We start from the raw sequence: 23,871 nt of genomic DNA on the forward strand, positions 1-23,871 counted from the left end.
AGAGCAACAATTGCTCAAGACTGAAATCTAGCCTCTCTGTGTTTTTTACTTAACTCTCCAATGTGAGCATTTTTCAATAGCAGAAATTATTGTTCTATGGCATCACTTTTAAGGGCTGACCATGATTTCATGGTAGAGTGGACACAGTGTCTTTGAGCACACAGGGTCTGTGCTGATCTCTGGCAGAGTTCTGCAAACTCTTTTTCTTAAAAGGGAAGAGAATACATATTCTCTGTTGTGCTGACCCTGGGGTCCTGTTGCAAGTACTCAGCTCTGCTGTTGTGGCACGTGCAAGTAGCCATAGACAGTACAGAACCCAATAAAATTTCATTTGCAAAAACAGGAGGTGAGCTGAATTTGGCGAGTGGGCTGTAGTTTGCTGCCTGCACCTTGCTATAAGGTCTCACACCTAGTAAATGCTCAGTAATTACAGTCATTGTTATTGATGTTATCTATCAAAATCGCTTTAACAATATATGATAATAATATACATACATCTCTGAGCCAACTTCTCCGGTACAGACACAAAATCGTGGAGAACAGCGATTCTTCAAATTTACCGTGCATGAGAATCCGTGGAACTTGTTAACAATGCAGAAGTGGCCTCATTTCCAAAGAATCGGATGCAGATAATCTGAGTTAGAGCCCAAGAACTGGCAAAAATAAAGAAGAAGAAGAAGAATCTGCTATTTAAAAGAGCATTCCCGGGTGGCCCTGATGATGGAGAACTGGGGTGAGCATGCTTACAAAAAACACTAAGTGTTTGCTTAGATGAATCATGGACTGAAAAGCAATGAAAGACGTCATGGGAAAGGCTGGCAGGAAACTCATGAGTAGGGAGGAGCCAGGTCATGTCCCTGGCAGGACAGCTCTTCAGCCACTTTAGGGTGTCCCAGGAAGGGACAGTGACCAGATAGGCATGGTAGAGTGTTGAAAACAACAGATCTCATTGGGAAAGCATCTACTATGTGCCAGGTGGTTCCCTTGGGTTAACTCAATTCTTTCAACAGCTCTTACATCTGTCCCCTGTCCCCTCCCCATCAGAGTGGAGCAGGGAGGAGCAGAGCTTGCCTACCAGTGGGCAGGATGCTGATGTCAGGGTTTGTGTTCTTGCCACTTCTTCACAGAACCCGCATGAAGATCTGGGTGTTTCGGGGATGGAAAAACTGGGACACAGAGGGTGAGCTGGGCTCAGAGGGGAGAAGGGACCCATGGGTGTTCAAGGCCTCAAGACCCAAATAGTCTGGAGAAAAAGAGCCTGACTTTCCAGCCATCTCTTGATCATGTTGACTGGCAGATTTCTCAAGCGTCCCAAAGGGAAGTTCTATTGGTAAAGTCCTGATTCTCAAGAGTGATTTCTAGACCAGCAGCATCAACAGCACTTGAACTTGTTCAAAATACAGATTTATCGGGCTCACTGCTAGACCCAATGACTCAGAAATTTGCAGAAAGAGAGATTCAGAAATCTGCATTTTAACAAGCCCTCCAGGCTATTGTGATACAAACTCACATTTGAGAATGAGCGTGTAAGGGATTCTTTTTATATATGATAGGGAACAAAAGGACAGAGAGGTCAAGCAGCCTGTCCAAGGTTGCAGAGGCAGTGGTTGTGGGGCTGGGCCTTAACCCCATTGTTCATGGTTTCTCATGAGAGACACCTGGGAGATGCATTAAAATGCAGTTTCCCCTGCCCTCTCTAGACCGACTGACTCAAGATCTCCAGGGCTAAAGCCCCCAGTTTGTCTTTTAGCAAACTTCCAGGTGAGTCTAGAGTTTTAGAATTCTTCCCTAGTTCCTGTTGCTCTATACTTGTGTAGTTATTTTCTCTTCCCACTGTCCAGTTTCCTTCTTTTCTTTCTCCCACATCCCTTCATTTTTTCCCCTTCTCCTATACTTTGGGCTTCTCTCCACAACCAGCTAGTTGTACATAACTAGTTCGTCGCAGAGAAACTAGAAGAAACCCAGGGTACCGTGTCTTATACCTCTCCGTTTTTAAGCTGGTTAATAAAAAATAATTAAAAATCATCCACAAATATGTTTTTTCTTAGCATTTCAAACAGTATAGAATTTTATAGAGTTTTAGAGAGTAAAAGCTGTTTTTCTTCTGATCCTTCCCAAAACCAGGCAACCCCCAATTACTGTTAATAGTTTAGTGTGTCACGTTCCAGACATCTACATTTTTTATTCAAATAAATATATGCACATATACACTCCGATGATAATTCAAAATAGAAATGGAACTATACTATTCCTATTATACTGTGATGTGGCTCACTTAATAGGATATTATGTACATTCCTGTGTGTGATTTTGTTTGTTTGTTTGTTATTTATCTATTTTTTTATTTTACTTTAAGTTCTGGGATACATGTGCAGAACATGCAGGTTTGTTACATAGGTATACACGTGCCATAGTGGTTTGCTGCAACTATCAACCCATCATCTAGGTTTTTAAATCCCGCATGCATTAGGTATTTGTCCTAATGCTCTCCCTACCCTAGCTCCCCCATCCCCCGACAGGCCCCGTGTGTGATGTTAGCTTCCCTGTGCCCAGGTGTGTCATTGTTTAACTCCCACTTATGAGTGAGAACATGCAATGTTTGCTTTTCTGTTCCTGTGTTAGTTTGCTGAGCATGATAGCTTCCCGGCAAAGGACATGAACCTGTTCTTTGTTATAGCTGCATAATATTCCACGGTGTATATGTGCCACATTTTCTTTATCCAGTCTATCATTAATAGGCATTTGGGTTGATTCCAAGTCTTTGCTATTGTGAACAGTGCCACAATAAACATATGTGTGCATGTGTCTTTATAGTAGAATGATTTATAATCCTTTGGGTATATAATACAAATAAATATAGCATATTCTTGCTAATGGTTATAGAGTATACCACTTTTGAAAGTATATGACTTAGTTGAATTCGTCACGAAGAGATGGTCATTTTTGTAGCTTCCTATTTTTCACTACTGTAAACAGCATGACCCTAAATATGTGCTTGTACATGTTTGTTTGTTTGTTTGTTTTAAGACAGGGTCTCACTCACTTTCTCATCCAGGTTGGAGTGCAGTGGTACAACCTTGGCTCACTGTAACCTCTGCCTCCTGGGTTCAAGTGATTCTCCTGCCTCAGCCTCCGGAATACCTGAGATTACAGGTGTGTGCCACCACGCCTGGATAATTTTCATATTTTTAGTAAAGATGGGGTTTCACCATGTCGGCCAGACTGGTCTCAAACTCCTGACCCCACGTGATCCCCCAACTTCGGCCTGCTGAAGGGTTAGTATTACGGGCATATGCCCATATGCTTCTTTGAACATGTGTAGTCTGAAAAGTGAATTGCTTTGGAGAGAAAATACTGGGATTCAACCTTCTGTCCATTTGGCAATTTTCTTCCATTCTTTTCCAGTCAGAGTTTTCTATGCCTAAGAGGGTAATTGACACAGAATGACAGCTACTTGTTTTCATTGCTGCTTTTCTTTTTTACCTGCTTCTGGGGAGTAAGGGAGAATTGAAAACTGAAATGGATGCACTCTCTTGCCAAAGTGGGAAGATTGTCATGAAGGCCAGCTCAAGCTTCAAGACAAAAGCTATTAATAGTGCTCTTCACATCATTCCTAGAGAGAAAGAAGATGCTCTTACTGATTGAAAAACTTGGCAGTTTTTAGCAACAAGGAAAGTTGGTGAATTTTCCCAGGTTAAGTATGAAACATGACAGAGCTTGGATGAGCTGCTCTGACTCCCTATTCATTGTTGCTATTTTCCTTTTTTTTTCTTTTTTTAAATTATACTTTAAGTTCTGGGATACATGTGCAGAACATGCAGGTTTGTTACATAGGTATACACATGCTTTGGTGGTTTGCTGAACTCACATCTGAACCCGTCATCTACTCATTGTTGCAATTTTCTATGAGGCCCCCAACCCCCTGTGATTTCAGTATAAACACCATACAGCCACCCACACCCCACCCGGCTCCCTATGACTCAGTCACATACTCATCCCAGAGTCATTAGAGAATGGAAATCATGAGCAAGATCTGGCTCACACCCAGGGAGTGACAAAGCATGTCCAGAAAATCAGGGATTCCCCTTCTGCCAAGGAGGCACGAGTGAAGACAGCCAATTCTCCATGGTCAGGAGGGAGATGTTTCAAAGCTCCAGGCCTCTGAGGTTGGCAGAACTGCATGTTGTTTTGGGAAACCGTGCATTGCAGCAATTGTGAGGGAACAGAACTGTCTTCGAGGCAAGACAAATAACAGAGCTGAAATAGACCATGCATTAATGGCGAATTGCAATCTCAGGTCTCATTGGTGCCATGCTCTTAATTATAAATAGTATTTGAAACCCATTTCCCTCCCTCATTAATGATAACAACTAAGTTTGTTAAGTAGTTACTCTGTTTTAGGCACTGTCCTAGAGACTTAGAATACTGTAAGTATTTTGGACAACCCTTTTGATAGGATTATTATGATCCTCACTGCAAATTGAAGAAACCAAGTCTCAGAGAGGCTAGACAAGCACTTTGTTACGCAGTTAAGAGAGTACGAATCCCAGGCATTGTGAAAGATTACAATAAGCACAAAATAAAAAGTTCCAATGCATGTTACAAATCATTACTGAAAAGGAGCAAATACATTTAACCTCAAAGTTAACCTCACAGTTTCTGAAGGTTGAGAATCTGGAAGCAGCTTAACTACATGGTTCTACTTCAGAGTCTCTCATGACATTGCAGTCAAGTAGTCAGATGGGCTGTCATCTCATCTGAAGGCTTGACTGAGGGAAATCCATTTTCATGCTTATTCATGTGGCTGTTGGCAGGAAGTCTCAGATTCGCACTATGTGGGTCTCTTTTCAGGGCTGCTCCCAAAATAGCTCCCCCAAACTGCTCCCTGCAATCAGTTGAAAGACAGAGAGGAGAGGAGAGAGAGGAGAGGATGGAGGAAGAAAAAAGGAGAGCAGGAAAGTGGGGGATGGGGGAGAAATAATATACCTGCAATATTTTTTGTTACCTAATCTCAGAGGTGAAACACCATCACTTCTGCTGTATGCCATTGGTCAGACCAACCCTGGTACAATGTGGGAGGGAACTACATAAGGATAGGACTATTAGAAGCTGGTTACCATAAGAATACATCTCTCAGCTAGAAAATCTTTGTGGTCTTCATGTGAAACAACATACCGAGGACCTAGTATCCTTTATTTTTTCTCTCCGTCCATCACTCAGACCAATGTCAAATGTATACAATTGGAGGGAACATTTCCTGCCAAAGAATGGGGAGTTTCTATCTTGATTCTGCACAGGAATATCGCCCAATAAACTTCGTTCCTGTCAACTCAGTCTCCTCAACAAACAGGCAGGTGGCATTGTTTTCCCTCTTACCACTTTGAACCAAGGATGCTGATTATTCTAACTCTAACTTTATCACAAAAGTTAATTCTCTACCTTGCTCTGCCCTCTCTGTGATGCATGCAGACTATAAAACTCATGTTCCCTTACCCTTGGCTTTCAGTTGGGTTTGACCAATGATAAACACCAGCAGAAGACTGAGGGTGGCAAGAGAGAGCGCTTGGGTATCAATGCCTCTATTCCCTTTCTGCTTCTGTATTATATATCTGAAAGGGTTTGTGGCTCCCCATGTCTACACCACTCACTGGGTGGCCTCACCTCCATGGCTCCAGCTTTCATTGGACCCCAAGAGTCCTTTTCCTCCCACTGCCCCTTGTGTTTTAGGGCTGGTGACAACTTCCTGCTTTTAGAAGTCCCTGATGGTGCTTCCTCATCCATTTCTGGTTCTCCTAACTCAGCTCATAATTCTGTAAAAAGTCCTTATAGAAATGTTTCTCAGTTAAACAGCTGAATGGAATTTTTTTTTTCTGTTGGGATCCTGGCTCCACAGACAATGAAATGGGCTCTGACTCCCACACCTTTGTTTCTTCACACTTCAAGACAATCCTTTAAACATGTATAAGTGTAGAGAAGGGCATAAGGCTCACTTTCGTAAACATGGGATTTGAGAAATCCCTTGAGACATATTATGGGGTATAAGGATTCACAAGGCCTAGGATTCACATGGCCCTGACCACCACATCACCCCAGCAGAACCTTTTGAATCATCAAAAGTTTTATGCATTTTAAATGTGGAATGCATGAATGTAGGCTTTAAGAGGATTTCCAGTGGATGATTACCTAGGGCACTGAAATGTGAGGAGCTTGAGTAAGTTCTTCCTCATCCCCCAAATCCCACCTCCCTACCAAAACCAATCACGGTTTGCAATTTGAGTTATGTAACACTGTGTATGGCCTCCTCTTTATTATAATTTCCTCATAGGAATCTATTGTTTTTTTCTTTCTGGGGAAAGAAGGTAGAGGAAACCTAAGTTTGAACATCCCTTCCTTAGACGAATAAAATGTAGTAGTCTTCTATTACTGATAGTGTCTAAGAGAAAAGAGAAATAGCAAAGCTGGCAATGATTTTGCAAATCACTCCCTCTTACATTCATTCATCCATTCATTCACTTATTCATTCCGAGATCTGTACCTTGTATTATGGAGGTTCTGAGGGTGCACAAATAAATCTGATAGGGTACCTTCCTTCAAGGACTCCACAATTGAGAGAAAGTAAGCAGACAAGAGCAAAACAGCCAAAGTAAAGCAGAGCTTTTTGTCATTGTATTTGTTTGTTTGTTTGTTTGTTTAAATCTAGACTTTCTCTCTTTTCCTCTACCACAGAAGGTCAAACTGAAGGAGGATTCTTCAATGTGCTGTGTTCCATAAGAGTAGATTAAATAATTAGGATGATTTTATTTGTTCATATTTAAGAAGCCATTTCTCAGGCAGGCTCTATGGAGGAGGGGTGGAGAATGAAGGCAAAAAAACCCAGGAAAAAATCATTCTAATTAAACCATACCTCCAAGCTAAAGGAAATCTCTATTTAAAAAAAATTTTTTTTATTAAATAAGCAAACAAAATCCTCTCACTTCCCCTCTTTGATGAATCCTTGCTTCACGGCAGTTCCTGAAGTTACAACAGTACATGGGACCATTAGTCCAATCACCAACTATCAACTCAAGCTGGAGGAAGACAAATGAAGCTTTCTCCCTTTTTCCCTATACAACTTTAACACCACAATTACAGATGTACACATCAAGGTGGGAAGATTGTTGTTGTTTTTGTTGTTGCTTGTTGTTTGTGTTTTGGTAGCGCTTCTTTTATCTTTGTTCTTGGAATTTAAAAGATCTAAGGGAGTTGACCTGGAAAGATATTTATACTTTATTGGTGAATGGGAAAAGTTGCTTACTGAAAGACATATACAGTTTAATCTCACTTGTATGGACATATAAGTGTATGCCTATGTGTGTCTGGGTGTATATATCATACTTAAGAATGTACAGAAAATGTGGATGAATATAAATTAAAAGGTAAATAGTTTTCATTTTAAGTAACAAAATTGCAGATCATTGTTATTTTTCTCAGTGTTTATATTGATTTTTTTCAGATTTTTAACTTTTTAATATTGCTACCACTTATGGAATACTTGCTCTGTGTTTTCATAAGTGCCGTTTACATCCACTACCTCCTATAATCCTTTAGATACCCCACAGAGAGGGGTCCTATTATGCAGATCAAAAAAGTAAAGTCCAGAAAGATTAAGACTCTTGCGTAAGGTCACAAAACTCGTAAGTTGTAAGTTTAAGATTGGATCGGCTGGGTTCTGTGGCTCACGCCTGTAATCCCAGCACTTTGGGAGGTCAAGGCTGGCAGATACCGAGGTCAGGAGATCGAGACCATCCTGGTCAAAATGGTGAAACCCCGTCCCTACCAAAAAATACAAAAATTAGCCGAGTGTGGTGGCACACGACTATAGTCCCAGCTATTCGCAAGGCTGAGGCAGGAGAATCACTTGAACCCGGGAGGCGGAGGTTGCAGTGAGCCGAGATTGAGCCACTGCACTCCAGCCTAGTGACAGAGCGAGATTCCATCTCAAAAAAAAAAAAAAAAAATGGAATGTGTTTTTTATGTGAAGATATTTTTTAAAACATTATCTAGAAAAAGAACTATCGAATTAATTCCTAAAGCAATTTAGAGAGTTAAAGGGAAGGGCAAAACTCACACTCATTTGAAAACTCCCTACCACATTTTCTAGGAGCCAAGTTGTTTGACCAAAGCTCTAGATATTGGTGTGGTTAAAATGAAGTGAGAAAAAAGCAGACCAGCAAAGAGTATGATACCATTTTTCTAAGAGAGAGTGAAAGAGAGAAAGACAGAGAATGTTATATTTTCATCTAAGATGATTGTCATTATAAGATTCAATATTGATTTGATGTCCGCTTTTATTTAGAGGGGTATGAGATGAATGGTGTGAAATATTAAATATATGTACCTATCCTTTATTTTAAGATGTGTCGGGATCTCAGAAATCAGGAGAGCACGTGTGTACTTTAGAATCAAGGAACACTCACGGCAGATAATCTTTGCAGAAATAAGGACCAAAGGCCGGGCATGGGGGCTCAGGCCTATAATCTCAGCACTTTGGGAGGCTGAGGTGGTTGGATCACTTGAGGTCAGTTCGAGACCAGCCTGGCCAACATGGCGAAACCATGTATTTACCAATAATATATAAATTTGCTGGCCTTGTTGGTGGGTACCTGAAATCCCAGCTACTCAGGAGGCTGAGGCAGGAGAATTGCTTGAACCCGGGAGGCGGAGGTTGCAGTGAGCTAAGATTGTACCATTTCACTCTAACCTGAGCGACAGAGTGAGACTCTGTCAAGAATAAAGAAAGAAAAGAAAGAAAGAAAAGGAAGGAAGGAAGGAGGGAAGGAAGGGGGGGAGGGAGGGAGGAAATGAAGGAAGGGAGGGAAGGAGGAAATGAAGGAAGGAAGGAGGGAGGGAGGGAAAGGAGGGAGGGAGGGAAGGATGGAGGGAAGGAAAGAAGGAGCAAAATATTCCAAGGAACAAAATATTATTTATTATCTCTGCATTTCTCATGTTTTCTACATTGAGTACTTATCACTTTTGTCATAATTAAAAGTTTATTTTAAAGACAAAGTAATTGCATTCAAAAACATCTTTCTGCATTATATCCCGTTTCTCATTATACCCCGTCTCTCATTATGCGCCTTCTCTCTGTATGAACCCACAGGGGCAGAGATCTGTAGACCTGTCTACTCCTTGAAGGGTTAAGCTATGTTTCTGGAGACCACTAGTATTTGACCTACAGCTGGTCCATTTTACAGATGAGAAGAAGAAGAATCAAGTCGAATACAAGTTAGAATTTTCAACCCCTATATTTTAGCAAGGATATTTTTGTTGTCTAACAACCTACTTTATAGGTCGCTGGAATCAATACAAATACCCAGGGCCAGTCATTTGGAGACCTTTCCTCTCTTAATGTAACCCAGTTCTATTCACTTTTCATGTTTGAGTGTCTTCCTCATTTCCTCACCTGTGTATCTTCCTTGTCCCTTACAGCATCTTCTTCCTTGCAGCTTTAAGTTACCATGGTTCCTCCGGCCTTAGCTTTGCCCCACACGATGTCTCTGCGCAACATTTTAGCTCCCGAACTTCCCTGTCACCGCCACTCAATGTCCTCCCAGCTAACTTACAGAAAGACAGGGAATTCCATTGGCCTATTCACCTTCATCTGTGCCAAGTAACACCACCGGTGACAGCTCAGCTGAAAGGCAACCAATAAATGACTTCCCCTGAGTCCATGGTGGTCCTTATTTCCTCGTATATTGACACCACTCTTGCATTTATACGATCATTCATGTATTCAATCAACAACTATGTGTTGAGCACCAACTCTCTGGTAGTTCTAAGCACTGGGAATATAACAGTAGACAAAACAGGCAACAGTGACCCAGTGTGGGTAGGGGGGTCAGGCATTAAATTGATATGTATGTAAATTATGTGGTGTATTTGATAGGAATCAATAAGGCAGAGTGAGGTGGAGGGGGAGGTATTAGGGAGGTTATGTTTTTAAATAAGATGGCCAGAATAGGCCTCCTCGAGGCGACATTTGAACAACAATTGGGAGTAAGGGAGTATTCCATGATGCTATCTTGGGAAGGCGTTTCAGGCAGAGGGGGCAGTGAGTGCAAAGGCCCTGAGGCGGCAATCATGCCTGGTGTGTTTGAGGAGCATGATGGGAAGTCTGTGCATCTGGAGGAGAGTGAGGAAAAGCACCACGCAGGAGATGAAATCATATACCCCCCAGTAGGTGGAGGGTGGGTGGCCACATAGAGCCTGTGGGTCATTGTAAGCAATTTGGGTTTTACCCTCCTTAGTCTAATTAAAACAGAATATTTCACCAAAGCACTTTCAGAGCCCCTCTTTGCACATGTATGGAGGCGTTAAAAACAGAAAAAGGCTACAACAACTTTTCTTTCAGGGAAGAAAAGCTAAAATCATTATGCAGGTAAAGTGCATAGGAAGTCCTAGTTGTGGTGCCTGCACGTGTACACACACATATGCACATGTATGCGTGCCTGCTGTCTCACACACACACATGCGCACACACACACACACACAGAGTCCTCCCTGAGAAGTAGGGGTGATATAAATAGAGAAATGGCGACGGTGACAGCCTGGAGCCTTGGGCTGAGGTTGGATGAAGCCGTGGCACTAATGCTAATGAATTCTGATGATTTGGAGCGGTCATTAAACTAATAAGCCCATCTCCAAATTAGCACAGCGGTTGCAGCCAGCGAACATTTAATCAAGCCACCTTCATTATTTTAGACACAGCACACTTGGCGAAAGTGGCTGTAGGAGACAAGACTGGGGACCCTCATCTGATAATTTTATCACTTGCCTGCCAGAGCGTGAAGGAATCAGCGTGATGAAGTTGCCCTGTTGGTTTCTTTCCCTGCCAGAAGGGAATGCCAGGGAAAAGCAAGCCTTCGTCTCCTCTATAATTGCATGAGCCCCATCTTTTTAAAAAATGTCTTGTGATACATTCATGATTTCTGATTTTGAATTAATTCTTTAAGTTTTACTAGTTGGTGTCTATCTTCTAAAGAGCTTCTCTGCTTCAATTCCTCCCATTCTTTCTCCACCTCCCTCTCCTATCAAAAATTGATCCAACCCCTGGCCCAGCAACCCCACCCTTGCAAACCTCAGCTCAGACAAGGCCATGCATGAGGAAGGAGGGTGGTGGGTGCCCATGGAGATTTTCAATTCCTCTCTTGAAATTTCTGGCCACATCTCTCTTTTACATATGCCCCAGCATGCCCTGAAATGCCACCTTTTCTGGGCCAGTTTGTGATCTCTGTGGCCTGATCAAAGATGAGGGTGACCAACTCACCTTGGATTTCCTGGGACTTTTCTCATTTTAGCACTGAAAGTCTCATGTCCTAGGGATTCCTTAGTCCCTGGCAAACTGGGACTGCTGGTCCCCATGTCAGAGATTCAGCATCATTTCTGTCTCATAGTGGGCTTCAGTTTTTTGAGTGTAGTTTGGGTTTATGTGGTTGTTATTTATAAAGGATGAAATGCTGTTTCCCATAAGCAGCTCTGCCTCTCTCTCTTTCTCTCCCTCTTTCTCTCTCTCTCTCTCTCCCCCCTTATATTTCTTCTCTCTGATTCTGTCTCAATTTCTTCCTCTCATTAGGAAGATTAGATGAGTTAACGCTCCATGCCTGGGAAAGTTCTGTATAAGATAATTGCATCCAACTCCCTGATTTTAAAATCAACTCAAAATTGACATCACAGAGTGCCTGGAGCGGGGCTCTCCCAGCCGGGAGAAGCTGCATGTGGAAACTGAGGCTTAGAGAGTTAAATTCTGCACTCAGGATGCCGCAGGTTCGTCCTCGGTGGTCCCTTGCTTCATCCCCAGGCCTGTCTGACTCCAAACACTGCCCTGGTAGGCACTGTCCTCTATGGCCTTAGGGAGCCACTTAACTTCAGTTTCTCCATAATACAAAAAGATAAATAATCCCTGCATTTTCTTCCTCACAGGAAGATTTAGGGTGGAATGAACAAACAGACTGTAGATGGTTCTCTCCAGCAGCAGCAAGTGGGGAACAGTCCAATCATCATTACTGTTTACCCGGGTCCTTTCCCTGGGGTATTCACTTTTCTTTGCCTTGGATAGAAATAGAAAGAGTGTGTGTGTGTGTGTGTGTGTGTGTGTGTATTAACTGCTGCTGAACAATTTCACCATAGTTCTCAGAGAAAGTGGCCCTCTGTAGGCATAAGAGGGATAGAACATTGATCCCACAAAAGCATGCAAAGCTAAAAGCTGTTCTTACCTTTACAAACACTTCTGTCAGGCCTGGGGAGGCCTCCTGGTTGGAGGATCAGGGAATTAGACCATGAAGCTGCAGAAACAGGACAGAGGAATTGAGTAAATAAACACGCCATTTGAAGGTGATTAAGTGGTTGACAGGAACCTCATCGTGGGTGGGTTAATTGATCAATATTTACTGAATCCTTACATTAGAGGCCATCCTGAGTCTTTAGAAGACGTCATTCTTGCTGCAGAGGTAATGGAAAAGATCTTTCGAAAGCCAAGACTCCAGTTCCGGCATGTGGCAATCTATCCTCTTTCTGAAATGATAATGCCCACCATCATTTATTGAGCATTTACTAGGACCCTTGATGTACATTATTGAATGTGCATTATGGATAAATATATATAACAGATAAATATACATATTTTATTTTAAAATCTGCATTATGAAGTGTACGTTATTTTTATTGGATTCTCATGTTAATCTCTCAGAAAACTGAGACTCAGAGAAGCTAAGTGATTTACCCGCTGGAATGAGGCTCCTGAGTACACCTTCTCAACTTCCACGGATTCTGCCCCCCTTCGCCTGAGTATCATTTTAGATAAGCTAGAGCAGAACTCTGGGATTCTTGTTGTGTGCACAGATCACCTGAGGTCCCTTATTAAAATGCAACTCCTAGGTCTGGGCGCAGTGGCTCATGCCTGTAATCCCAGCACTTTGGGAGACTGAGGTGGGTGGATCGCTTGAGGTCAGGAGTTCAAGACAAGACTGGCCAATGTGGTGAAACCATGTCTCTACTAAAAATACAAAAATTGGCTGGGCTTGGTGGTGCACCCCTGTAGTTTCAGCTACTCAGGAGGCTGAGGCATGAGAATTGCTTGAACCCAAGAGGCGGAGGCTGCAGTGAGCTGAGATCTCACCACTGCACTCCAGCCTGGGTGACAGAGTGAGATTCTGTCTCAAAAAAAACAAAAAAAAATGCAGCCCCCGATTCAGTAGGTCTGAAAGAGGGGGTCCAAGATTCTGAACTTCCAACAAACCCCCAGACGAGGCTGATGCCAGTCAATCTGCAGGTCACTCTTTGAGTGTCAAGGGGCTAGGATTTGTGGCAGTAACAAACATCCCCCAAATCTTGATGGGTTGAAATAACAAGGGCCCATGTTTTATGCATGCTACATGTTCATCACAGGCTGGCTGAGGGCTCTGCTCCATGCCATCCTCACTTTAAGAATAAGAATAATGGAGGAACTATCATATGGAATACTGCCATTCACAAGAGCAGAGGAGAAAAGATCTCTGGTGGATCTCACACTGGCATTAAATACCCATCAAGAAGTTCACAACTCATTGGCTAGATTTAATCACATGACCCTAACTAAGTACAAGGAGATCACAGATTGTCTATTACATTTGGGAAAGATGAAGAGTCAGAAATATTTGGTAAGCATCAGTAAAACCATCACAGCCTCCTACAAATAAATCCAACAAGTGTTTACCAGGCACTGATTAAACAACCCACACAAAGTGAGGCACTATGGGGGATATTCAAAAACCTCTTCGCTCCCTTTCGTGTGAACCCTGGCTACTTCAACAACAAAAAGGAAAATATTTGAATGACAGTTCGAATTACATGCACACAAAAGGCACATCAAAAGTTTTGCAACTTTAAAATATGCAGTGACTACAAAGGATCTTCTTGACTTATGCAAAATTTGAATTGCACAAGACTTTCCAAAATAAAAACTATTGCATAAGCTGGGAGTGACTGTGTTTTAAATGGAGATCACCCTGTACACATATTTTTGCATACTGTCTTTTTTTCTTATCATTTCCACATCTTGGATTTTAGAGATGGCATCATTTTCTCAGGCTGTAATATTCTAATGTATTTAACCAGTCTTTTTTGTTGAATATTCAGATTCTAATTTTTTGGCCATTTTTTTTTCTTCTTTAAGAAACAGTACATCATTAACTCTAGTCACTCTGTTGCAGAGCTGGTCTTCTGAATTTATTCCTCTTATCTAATTGAACTTTTGTGTCCTTTGGCAAACATCTCCCCAACAACCATGCTCCCTCCACCAGCCCCTGAAAACCATCATTCTACTTTCTGTTTCTATGAGTTAAATGTTTTTAGATTCCACATATAAATGAGAGATCATGCAATATTTGTCTTTCTGTGGCTGGCTTATTTCACTTAGCATAATGTCCTCCAGTTTCATGCACATTGCCACAAATAACAGGATTTTTAAAATAAAGCTGAATATTATTCCACAGTGTACATCTACCACATTTTCTTCATCTATATGTTGTTCTGTTGATGGACACATGTTGCTTCCATAACGTGGCTGTTGTGACTAATGCTTCCATGAACATGTGAGTGTGGCTATCTCTTTGACATGCCAATTTCATTTCCTTTGGATATATAACCAGTAGTGAGATTTCTGGATCATATGGTAGCTCTATTTTTTCTGGGGGGTGGGGGGACTGAGTTTTGCTCTTGTTGCCCAGGCTGAAGTGCAATGGCGTGATCTCAGCTCACTGCAACCTCCGCCTCCTGGGTTCAAGCGGTTCTCCTGCCTCAGCCTCCTGAGTAGCTAGGACTACAGGCATGTGCCACCATGCTCAGCTAATTTTTGTATTCTTAGTAGAGACGGGGTTTCACCATGTTGGTCAGGCTGGTCTTGAACTCCCGACCTCAGGTGATCCGTCCACCTTGGCCTCCCAAAGTCCTGGGATTACAGGCATGAGCCACCACTCTCGGCCTCTATTTTTAATTTTTTGAGGAACCTCTGTACTGTTTTCCATAAAGGTCATACCAACTCTGCTATTATTTTCAACAGTGAATTAGCTGATGGCAAAATATTCCTGCATATTTATTTCTTTAGAAAAAAACCTAAAAGTAGAATCAGCCAGTTAAGAAAAATGAATGCTTTTAAGAGTTTTGCTATGCAGTGTCAAAATGCTGCCATAGAGCTTATACCAATTCAGATTCCCATCAGCATTCTATGAATGTCCATTTCATCACACTCTCACAAGAATGGTAAGTAGGTTTTAATCACAAATTTGAGAGTAAAATATGTTATTGCAATTATGGCTTGTGTTTCTCTGGTAACTAATGTGTGTGAATATATACAGTTTTAAATATTCATTAGCGAAATTTTCATTCCTTTTCACTTATTAGTTTATGTCCCAGTTCCATTTTATTTTCCTTTGGGGTTTTAGAATTTTGCGTATTCTATGACTGCTTTATGTAAAGGAGCACTTAACCCTTTGTTGAATACATACGTAGCTAAAATTATTTCCAGTATGTCTCTTGCCTTTTAGTTATCTTTTTAAAAATAAATAAATAAATGATACTGGGGAGATCTGAATTGGTGTAAGTGCTAAGGGAACAATTTGACAGTGTGTATTGAAAGTTTTTAAAACTTAATACTCCTTGAGTAAGCAATTCCACTTCTGGAAATTTTTCCTAAGGAAATCCAAATGAACCTGCCAAAATATTCAGGGACCTGGTTAATCATTGTAGTGTTGCAAATGATAGCAAAATGAGCCCTTTATTTCATTTAGTGAGACCTACCCATTCTTTCTTTCCTTGTGTTTCCTTTTTATTGTTTATATTAACGTTATACTAAGAGACATAAAGATGATGTCATTTTAATATTCTTTGAAGTTTTCTTTTCTGCTTAATTAAAAGTGGATAGATAAAACAAAGATGGATAGCTAGATGATAGTAGATGATAGACAGGTAGGTAGACAGATTAGATAGATAGATAGATAGATAGATAGATAGATAGATAGATAGATACACAGATAATAAGTGGGGTGAATGGATGGGTAGATATCATACATATAATTATGTATATAAATACTGTGTATATAGATACACAGATACATATATGTATGCATGTATGTATACACACACACAGAGCAAGAGACAGAAAAGGGGAGAGAGAGAGACAGAGACAGAAACAGAGTCAGAGAGAGACAGAGGGAAAGAAAGAGAGAGAGAGAGAGATCCTCTGGTTCCCTATATTGAATGTACCTCAGGATCACATGTAGAGTTTTAGTAACTTACACAAGTCTGGGCTCCTCCTCCAGAAAGAATGATTCAGTGGTGTTGGGTGGGGCCCAGGCATGGAGGAAAGAGCGTGAGCAGTGGTACTAGGAACAGAAGCCAAGAATCAGAGGAAAAACAAGGAGGCAGCTGAGTCACCTCCAAAGCAGAGAGCTAGAGTTCAGAATGAGCAAGCTCCTGCCTAACTGAAAGTAAAATCCACACTCCACAGAATGGCACTGAGGCTCCATTCCCATCCAGCCCTGGAGCATAGAACAGAGCCCACCTTGTCCCAGGCTCCCCAGCCTCAACCCACCCAATTCCACTGGCCTTTGTTTCTGTTTCCCCAAAGTGCCAAGCCGGTTCCTGTCCCAGGACCTTTGTTCCTGAGCTTCTCTCTGCCTTAGACGTAGCTGTCTTTCATTATTTATTTAACAAAGTACAAAAGGCACATCCTCAGGGGCACCCTTCCTGGACCTTCTCTTCCAAACACCACCCCAGCTCCTTGTAACCAGGTACTTCCTGCCTCACCACCACATCCTGGGGCTCTCTCCTCCATCCCTCTCCATGGCTCAGTGCTCTCCATCTCTCTCACCTAAACAGGCGCCGCACCCCCCTCACCTCTTCAGCTTCTGCTGTGGGTTGTCAGTAATTCAGGTCCATCAGGCTCATCTCTGGAAAGGACAATGGGGATGGTGTCACATCACCTTCCAAGTATGACTTTCAGTTTCTCTTCACCTACCGATGTGCTATTATGCTAAAAGCCTGCCTGCTCTCTCTCTCTCTCTCTCTGCCTTCAGTTGTATTGCCAAGTGTGCCTTTTATTGCCCTATCCTTGGTGTATGCCATTCTGAAATGCGGGTAGGAAATACTGTACCCCACATATGAATTGTTCCACTGATCCCTTGAAAACCTAGAGTGAGAATATATTGAATGTGGACCTACCATGTTCTAGGTATTGTGATGGGCAATGAAGATTAAGATGCTCTCCCTTTACTCAAGGATCTCTCAGGCATTCTTCAGTTTGCCACAGTCCCCGCGACTCCCTATTGTTACCCTTAGTCTGCTTTACACATTTCTTACTTGCCATGACCCTGTCACCATTTGAGATTCTAATATTTGTTGTTGAAATTGTTAAGAAGTTTACAGCAGGTTTTAAGCAGAGATGTGACAGAGATCTGTTCTGTTATTTATAGAGGAGATAGACATGTAAACACAATTCCAGTTATGTAAATGTCATTAATCATGTACTATTTGTTGAACACCTTCTATGCGCGTCATCCTATTGAAGCCCCGGGCACTGTTTTAGGTGCTATGATGAGGGTAAGGCAGAATGCCTTAAGAATGTACCAGAGGATTCCTTTACTCACTTCAAGGATTCAGATGGGATTTCCTGATGGAAGATAGTGACTAAGAGCGAAAGAGTCTGCAAGGGATAAAATGCTCCAGGCAGAAGAAATAGAAAATGCAAAGCTCGGGGTTAAGAACATGGGGAGTTTGAGGAGGTAAGAGCAGCTCAGTAGGCAATGCAGGGGGTCATAGGAATTAAGAATCTAGAAGGATAAATAAGGGCCAGTGGTTCCAAACTGCAGATTCAAGAGCCAGATACTACCTTTAAAATGTGTGTTTTGGGGCGTTCATGTACTGTTGAAAAATATTTTTGAAATAGTTATCATTTAAAAATTGGCAGATTTCACATAAACATATAAACTTTCAACTTATTTTTTAAATGGGGGAAAATCTGGCCACAGTGGGCCCAGATTTGCATGTGTCACCTGTCAGCCAGGTACATGTATCTTCTACTTCTTGTCTCTGTAATTTGCCATAGTCTCCACCCATCTCTACTGCCTCACACTTGCCTTCCACTTCTCTTATTTATATTCTCTGCCTGGTCTCTGCACACAGTTATGCTTCTGATACCCGTTGTTGGGATAGAGAAGTCAGCAGAGGCCAGATCCCCTAGACCCTTGAAGGCTGTTTGATCTTTATCTTTAAAGCAATGAGGATCTGTTAAATCATTTGAAAGAGGGGAACAATTGGAGTTTTGTGATTTGAAAAAGAACTCTCTGGTGTATAATACGCTCACCAGAAGATAAGACCTAGACAAGTCATAGTAGTAGTGTTTATAAGAATTCCTGACTGGGGTGCGGTAGCTCATGCCTGTAATCCCAGCACTTTGGGAGGCCGAGTTGGGCGGATTATGAGGTCAGGAGTTCAAGACCAGCCTGGCCAACATGGTGAAACTCTGTTTCTACTGAAAATACAAAAATTAGCTGGGCATGGTGGCATGTGCTTGTAATCACAGCTACTCAGGGGGCTGAGCAGGAGAATTTCTTGAACCAGGACCCGGGAGGCAGAGATTGCAGTGAGCCGAGATCATGCCACTGCACTCCAGCCTGGGCTATAGAGCAAGACTCCATCTCAAAAATAAATAAATAAATAAATAAATAAATAATTTTTTATAATTTTATAAAAATCAAGAATTCCTAACTGAAAACTGCCCAATGCCTGCAGAATTAAGAAATAATTGAATAACTGTGGCACATTCACATAATGAGTCCTATACAGAGATGAAAAAGAATGATCTACAACTAAACACAATAACACAAATGACTCTCACAAAAATAAGATACAAGAGAGGGCATGCCTTAAAATTCCACTTAGGTAAAGGATAAAAAGAAATCAAACTAGTTTATTGTGTCACAAGTCCAGATACCAGTTGCCCTCGGGCAAAGAGGAGCACAGGGGTTTGATGAGGTTCTGTTTCTCATGGGTGCTGGTTACACGATGTGTTTAGTTTGTGACAATTTATTAAGCTGGACACTTGAGACCTGTGCCATTCTCTGATGGCACATGAATTTAAATATTTTAAAAATGACCTTTTTGGTACCATTTTAGAAATAATGGTGACTGGCCCAAGATAGTGGTTCTCAAACTTTTCAAGAATGGAGTTAAAAAATGATAAATAGGAGATAAAACCTCTAAACTTGGATTTGCAGAGATGAATGATGAATGGGGGTAGAGGGAGATTTGGGGGCAGGAAAAACATCATGAGAACAACCACAAGAGCTGGAGATTTCCAGGTATGTTCAGAAGAAAAAGGGAAATCATTCATCTCGACTCTATTAATAAAGTGGAGTGAGAATAGCAGGAAACTACACAGATATCCCCCTACACCAAGCCAGGGAATCAAAGGAACTCAAAGGAAAAAGAAATGCAAGATTTTCTGACGAAACATTTACTTGCTTAAAAATGTCACATGATTTAAAAACACATGTAATAAGAATGGATGTGTGCCATGGAAACTTGTCCCGCATAAATTTCCTCTAAAGGTGTCTAAAGTACCCTTCCCTTCCTTCAGGTACCATCTGCTTTAGGACTCTCTCTGCTTCCTCCTCTCCTCTCCTCTCCAACCTCACAAATATCTTTATCAAATTCTTGTTGAAACATGGAAAAGAAAAATATTTCCAGCAGTGAAAGCTTTAACTTGTCACCTCCTGTTCTTCTCGAATTTCTAAAGCACGGAGGCCCAGAGAATATGTTTCCAATATCCTCTCGTCTCTCTCTGTTAGCATTTTGCTCCCTTCTACACCAAGGAGGTTCTGACCCCTGGCGTCTCTTGGGGACGAGGGGTTTGGAGTGGGGTCAGGCTTGTCAGAAAGGGAGAATCCACGGCCGCCTTGAACAGCCCACGTCCCCCCGCTCCTTTAATACATTTAACCTGGAAGAGGCATTGCTCCAGCCAAGATTAGATTACGGGGTGGGTGAAGGTGGCCTAACAAATGGCAAATGGTGGCATGTGAGGCTGAGCTAATCTCTGTTGACACGCATCTAATGCAAGGCCCGTGTTGAAGGCAGCGGGTCCCGTCTGCAGCTCCAGTCTGCCTTGATGACCAAAGGGGGAGGTGAGGCCCAGGGAAAGCCACTGAGATGCCTGTCTCTTTCAATCTGAGAGCGCCTGGAGTGTGCACGTCATTATTTAAAGGTCTCCCGGTACCAGCTAAATGTCTCTGCTTCCTATGGGCGATGAGGTCGATTTCATCTTTTCTCAGAACGAGCTTTTGATGATTGGAATTCTCTAAAATGATGTTCATCTCCCTGGAAGTCTGGGAATGATATCATTCATTCATTCAAAAATTTGGATTAATTTCTCTTTTGTGCAGAGCCCTCATAGAGGTGCATCAGGCTCCACCTCATTGTTCCCTGTGAAAGTCACACAGATAAATCCAACTCCACTATCTCCTATGAGAAGTTGGACAGATTTAAATTCTTCAAGTCTCAGTTTCCTCATCTAGTGCTTGTCTGGCTCCTACATTTACTCCAGGACCCTTGATTTGGATTTGTGTCCCTGCCCAAATCTCATATTGAATTATGATACCCAGTGTTGGAGGAGGGGTCTGGTGAGAGGTGATTGGATCATGGGGGTGGATTTCCCACTTGCTGTTCTCATGATAGTAAGTGAGTCCTCACAAGATCTGGTTGTTTGTAAGTGTGTAGCACCTCCACCTTAGCTCTCTTCCTCCTGCTCTGGCCATGTAAGATGTTGCCTGCTTCCCCTTCACCTCCCATCATGATTGTAAGTTTCCCAAGGCCTCCTCAGAACCTGTGCAGCCTGCAGAAATGTGAGTCAATTAAACCTCTTTTTTTTGTTGTTTTTTGTAAATTACCCAGTCTCAGATAGTTCTGTACAGCAATGAGACAATGGATGAATACAGCCCTGCACAGGCTAGTAACTATTTGTAGAACAGGATCATCTATAGAATAAACACAGCTAACTAGAAATACCAGTGCACAGCAGAATTCAGTAGCCTAATCATGTATCCAAATGCCATCTACACGTTATATTTTGTGGCAAAAAGTTTGTCATCTCTACTTTCCCCGTGCTTCCATCCCACTAACTAGAATGTAAGATCCACAAAGGCAAGGATTCTCAAACACCTGGATTAGTGGCTGAATTGTTGTTAGGAGTATAATAAAAATTTGGAAAGCATCTATCAAATAATGAATTAAATTAATGAGTAAATGAATGGATGAATAAATGAACGGAAAATTTTCTTGGATCAGTCCTCCTGGAAGGTAGACCACTGACCTATTTAACATCTCTGCATATCATTTTATTTCCCTTCTTTGTTTTTCAATAAGAGCAATTCTTCTGCCTTTTAAATATTAATTAAGCTACTGCACGTTTGGTACCATGTACCTAGGCTCTGTGGCCAGACAATCTGGGTTTGAATTTTACCTTCATCACCTGTTAATTGGGTGACTTCAGGCAAGTCATTAGGCCTCTCTGTGTCCAATAACTCAGTTGTAGAATGGGGGGAAAATACCAACTACCTAATTAGGTTGGTGTGAGGTTCAAATGAGTTTATATATGTCAAGTGCTAAAAACAGTGCCTCACACATTGGTAGCTGTTACTAGTATTCATAAGTACTGAATAATGTTGATATTTAGTAAAGTAAATCTATTTGAGAGAGGCTGGGTGTAATGGCTTATGCCTGTAATCCCAGCACTTTGGGAGGCCAAGGCAGGAGGATTGTTGAGCAGAGCCCAGGAGTTCAAGACCAGCCTGGGTAACACAGTTAGACCCTGTCTATACAAAAAAAATCACACACACACACAAAACTAGCTGAGAGAATAAAGAAACTACAAATAATATTAGAGAAGAGAAAGAGAAAAATATAAACATGAGGGTTAGTTTTAATCACTTTAATGAGGTATGATTGATGTTCAAAAACCTTCACACATTTAATGCATACAACTTGAGAAGTTTGGAAATAGGCATACACTCGTGAAACCATCACCACAATCAATGTCATAAACACATCTATCACCTTCAAAAGTCGTCTCCCACCCTTTTTATTTGTTATTACTATTTTTTTGTGATAAAAACAGGTAACATAAGGTCTAATCTCTTAACAATTTTTAAGTATGTAATACAGTATTATTAACTATAGGCACTACACTGTACAGTAGATCTCTAGGACTTATTCATCTTATATAACTAAACTTTGTACCCTTTGACCAACAGATCCCCATTTCCTTTTCCACTAACCCCTGGCAATCACCATTGTACTCTCTACTTCTATGAGTTTGACTATGTTAGATTCGTCATATACATAAGATTATGTGGCATTTGTCCTGCTGTGCCTGGCTTATTGCATTTAGCATAATGTTCTCCAGGTTCATTGATCTTCTCATAAATAAGTCTCAATAAAAGTATATGTATACACCACATTTTCTTCATGCATTCATCTATCAATGGGAATTGAGATTGTGTTCATGTCTTGGCTATTGTGAATAATGTTGCAATGAACATTACATTGTAATGAAGTGCGGACATCTCTTTGAGATCTTGATTTCAATTATTTTGGATATATATTCAGAAGTGAAATTGCTGCAGTTTATGGTAGTTCTATTTTTAATTTTTGGAGGAACCTCCATATTGTTTTCCATAGTGGCTGTGCCAATTTACATTCCCACCAACAGTGTACACAGGCTCCCTTTTTTCCACATCCTCACATTTATTATCTTTGGAGTGAGATAATAAGTAATACATAAGAGATAACAGTTGTGAGATGCTGTCTCATTGTTGTTTGGATTTGCATTTCCCTGATGATGATTAATGACGTTGAGCGCCTTTTCACGTACCTGTTGGCCATTTGTTTATCTTCTTTGGAGAAATGTCTACTCAGATCTTTGCCAATTTTTTAATCAGATTATTTGGTTTTGGGTTTTTGGTTTTGGGTTTGTTTTACTATTGAGTTGTAGGAGTTTCTCATGTTCATTTGTTTGTTTTGAGATAGATTTTCACTCTTGTTACCTGGGCTGGGGTGCAACGGCCCGATCTCAGCTCCCTGCAACCTCTGCCTCCTGGGTTCAAGTGATTCTCCTGCCTCAGCCTCCCGAATAGCTGGAATTTCAGGCATGCGCCACCATGCCCAGCTAATTTTTGCATTTTTAGTAGAGATGGGTTTTACCATGTTAGCCAGGCTGGTCTTCAACTCCTGACCTCAGGTAATCCATCCACCTTGGCCTCCCAAAGTGCTGGGATTACAGATGTGAGCCACCACACCTGGTCTATATGTTTTGCATGTTAACCTTTTATCAGATATATGGTTTGTACGATGATAATGTTTAAAATAAAAAGCACACTATATAATTATACACACATAATTTACATCACAACAAAATAATCAATATTCTGGAAGTAGAAGTTACCAGAATGAAGAAACAGAGGAGAAGTGTCATTAAAGAAGCACCATAGAAGACAATATTCAAAAACTTTATCCCCCAAAAAGATTCAGAGGCCAATTTTAATAGTCAGTTTTCAACACGGACACACTGGTAATTTTCATGCCATACATACACATTTGTTTTAGACCATAGGGAAAGATGAATCACTGCGTACTGCATTCTTTGCAGCTATGACACTGGCAACACAGTGGATGACCAAATTGATACAAGAAAAGAAAGCTACGGACTAATCTCACCTAGAATCATAAATGCAAAAATCCTTACTAATTAACTTAAATATTACATTAAAAACACGAGTCTTCATGTTCAGTGAGGACTTATGCTAGAAT

Source organism: Theropithecus gelada, chromosome 11, assembly GCF_003255815.1.
Source record: "Theropithecus gelada isolate Dixy chromosome 11, Tgel_1.0, whole genome shotgun sequence".
Lineage (NCBI taxonomy): Eukaryota > Metazoa > Chordata > Mammalia > Primates > Cercopithecidae > Theropithecus > Theropithecus gelada.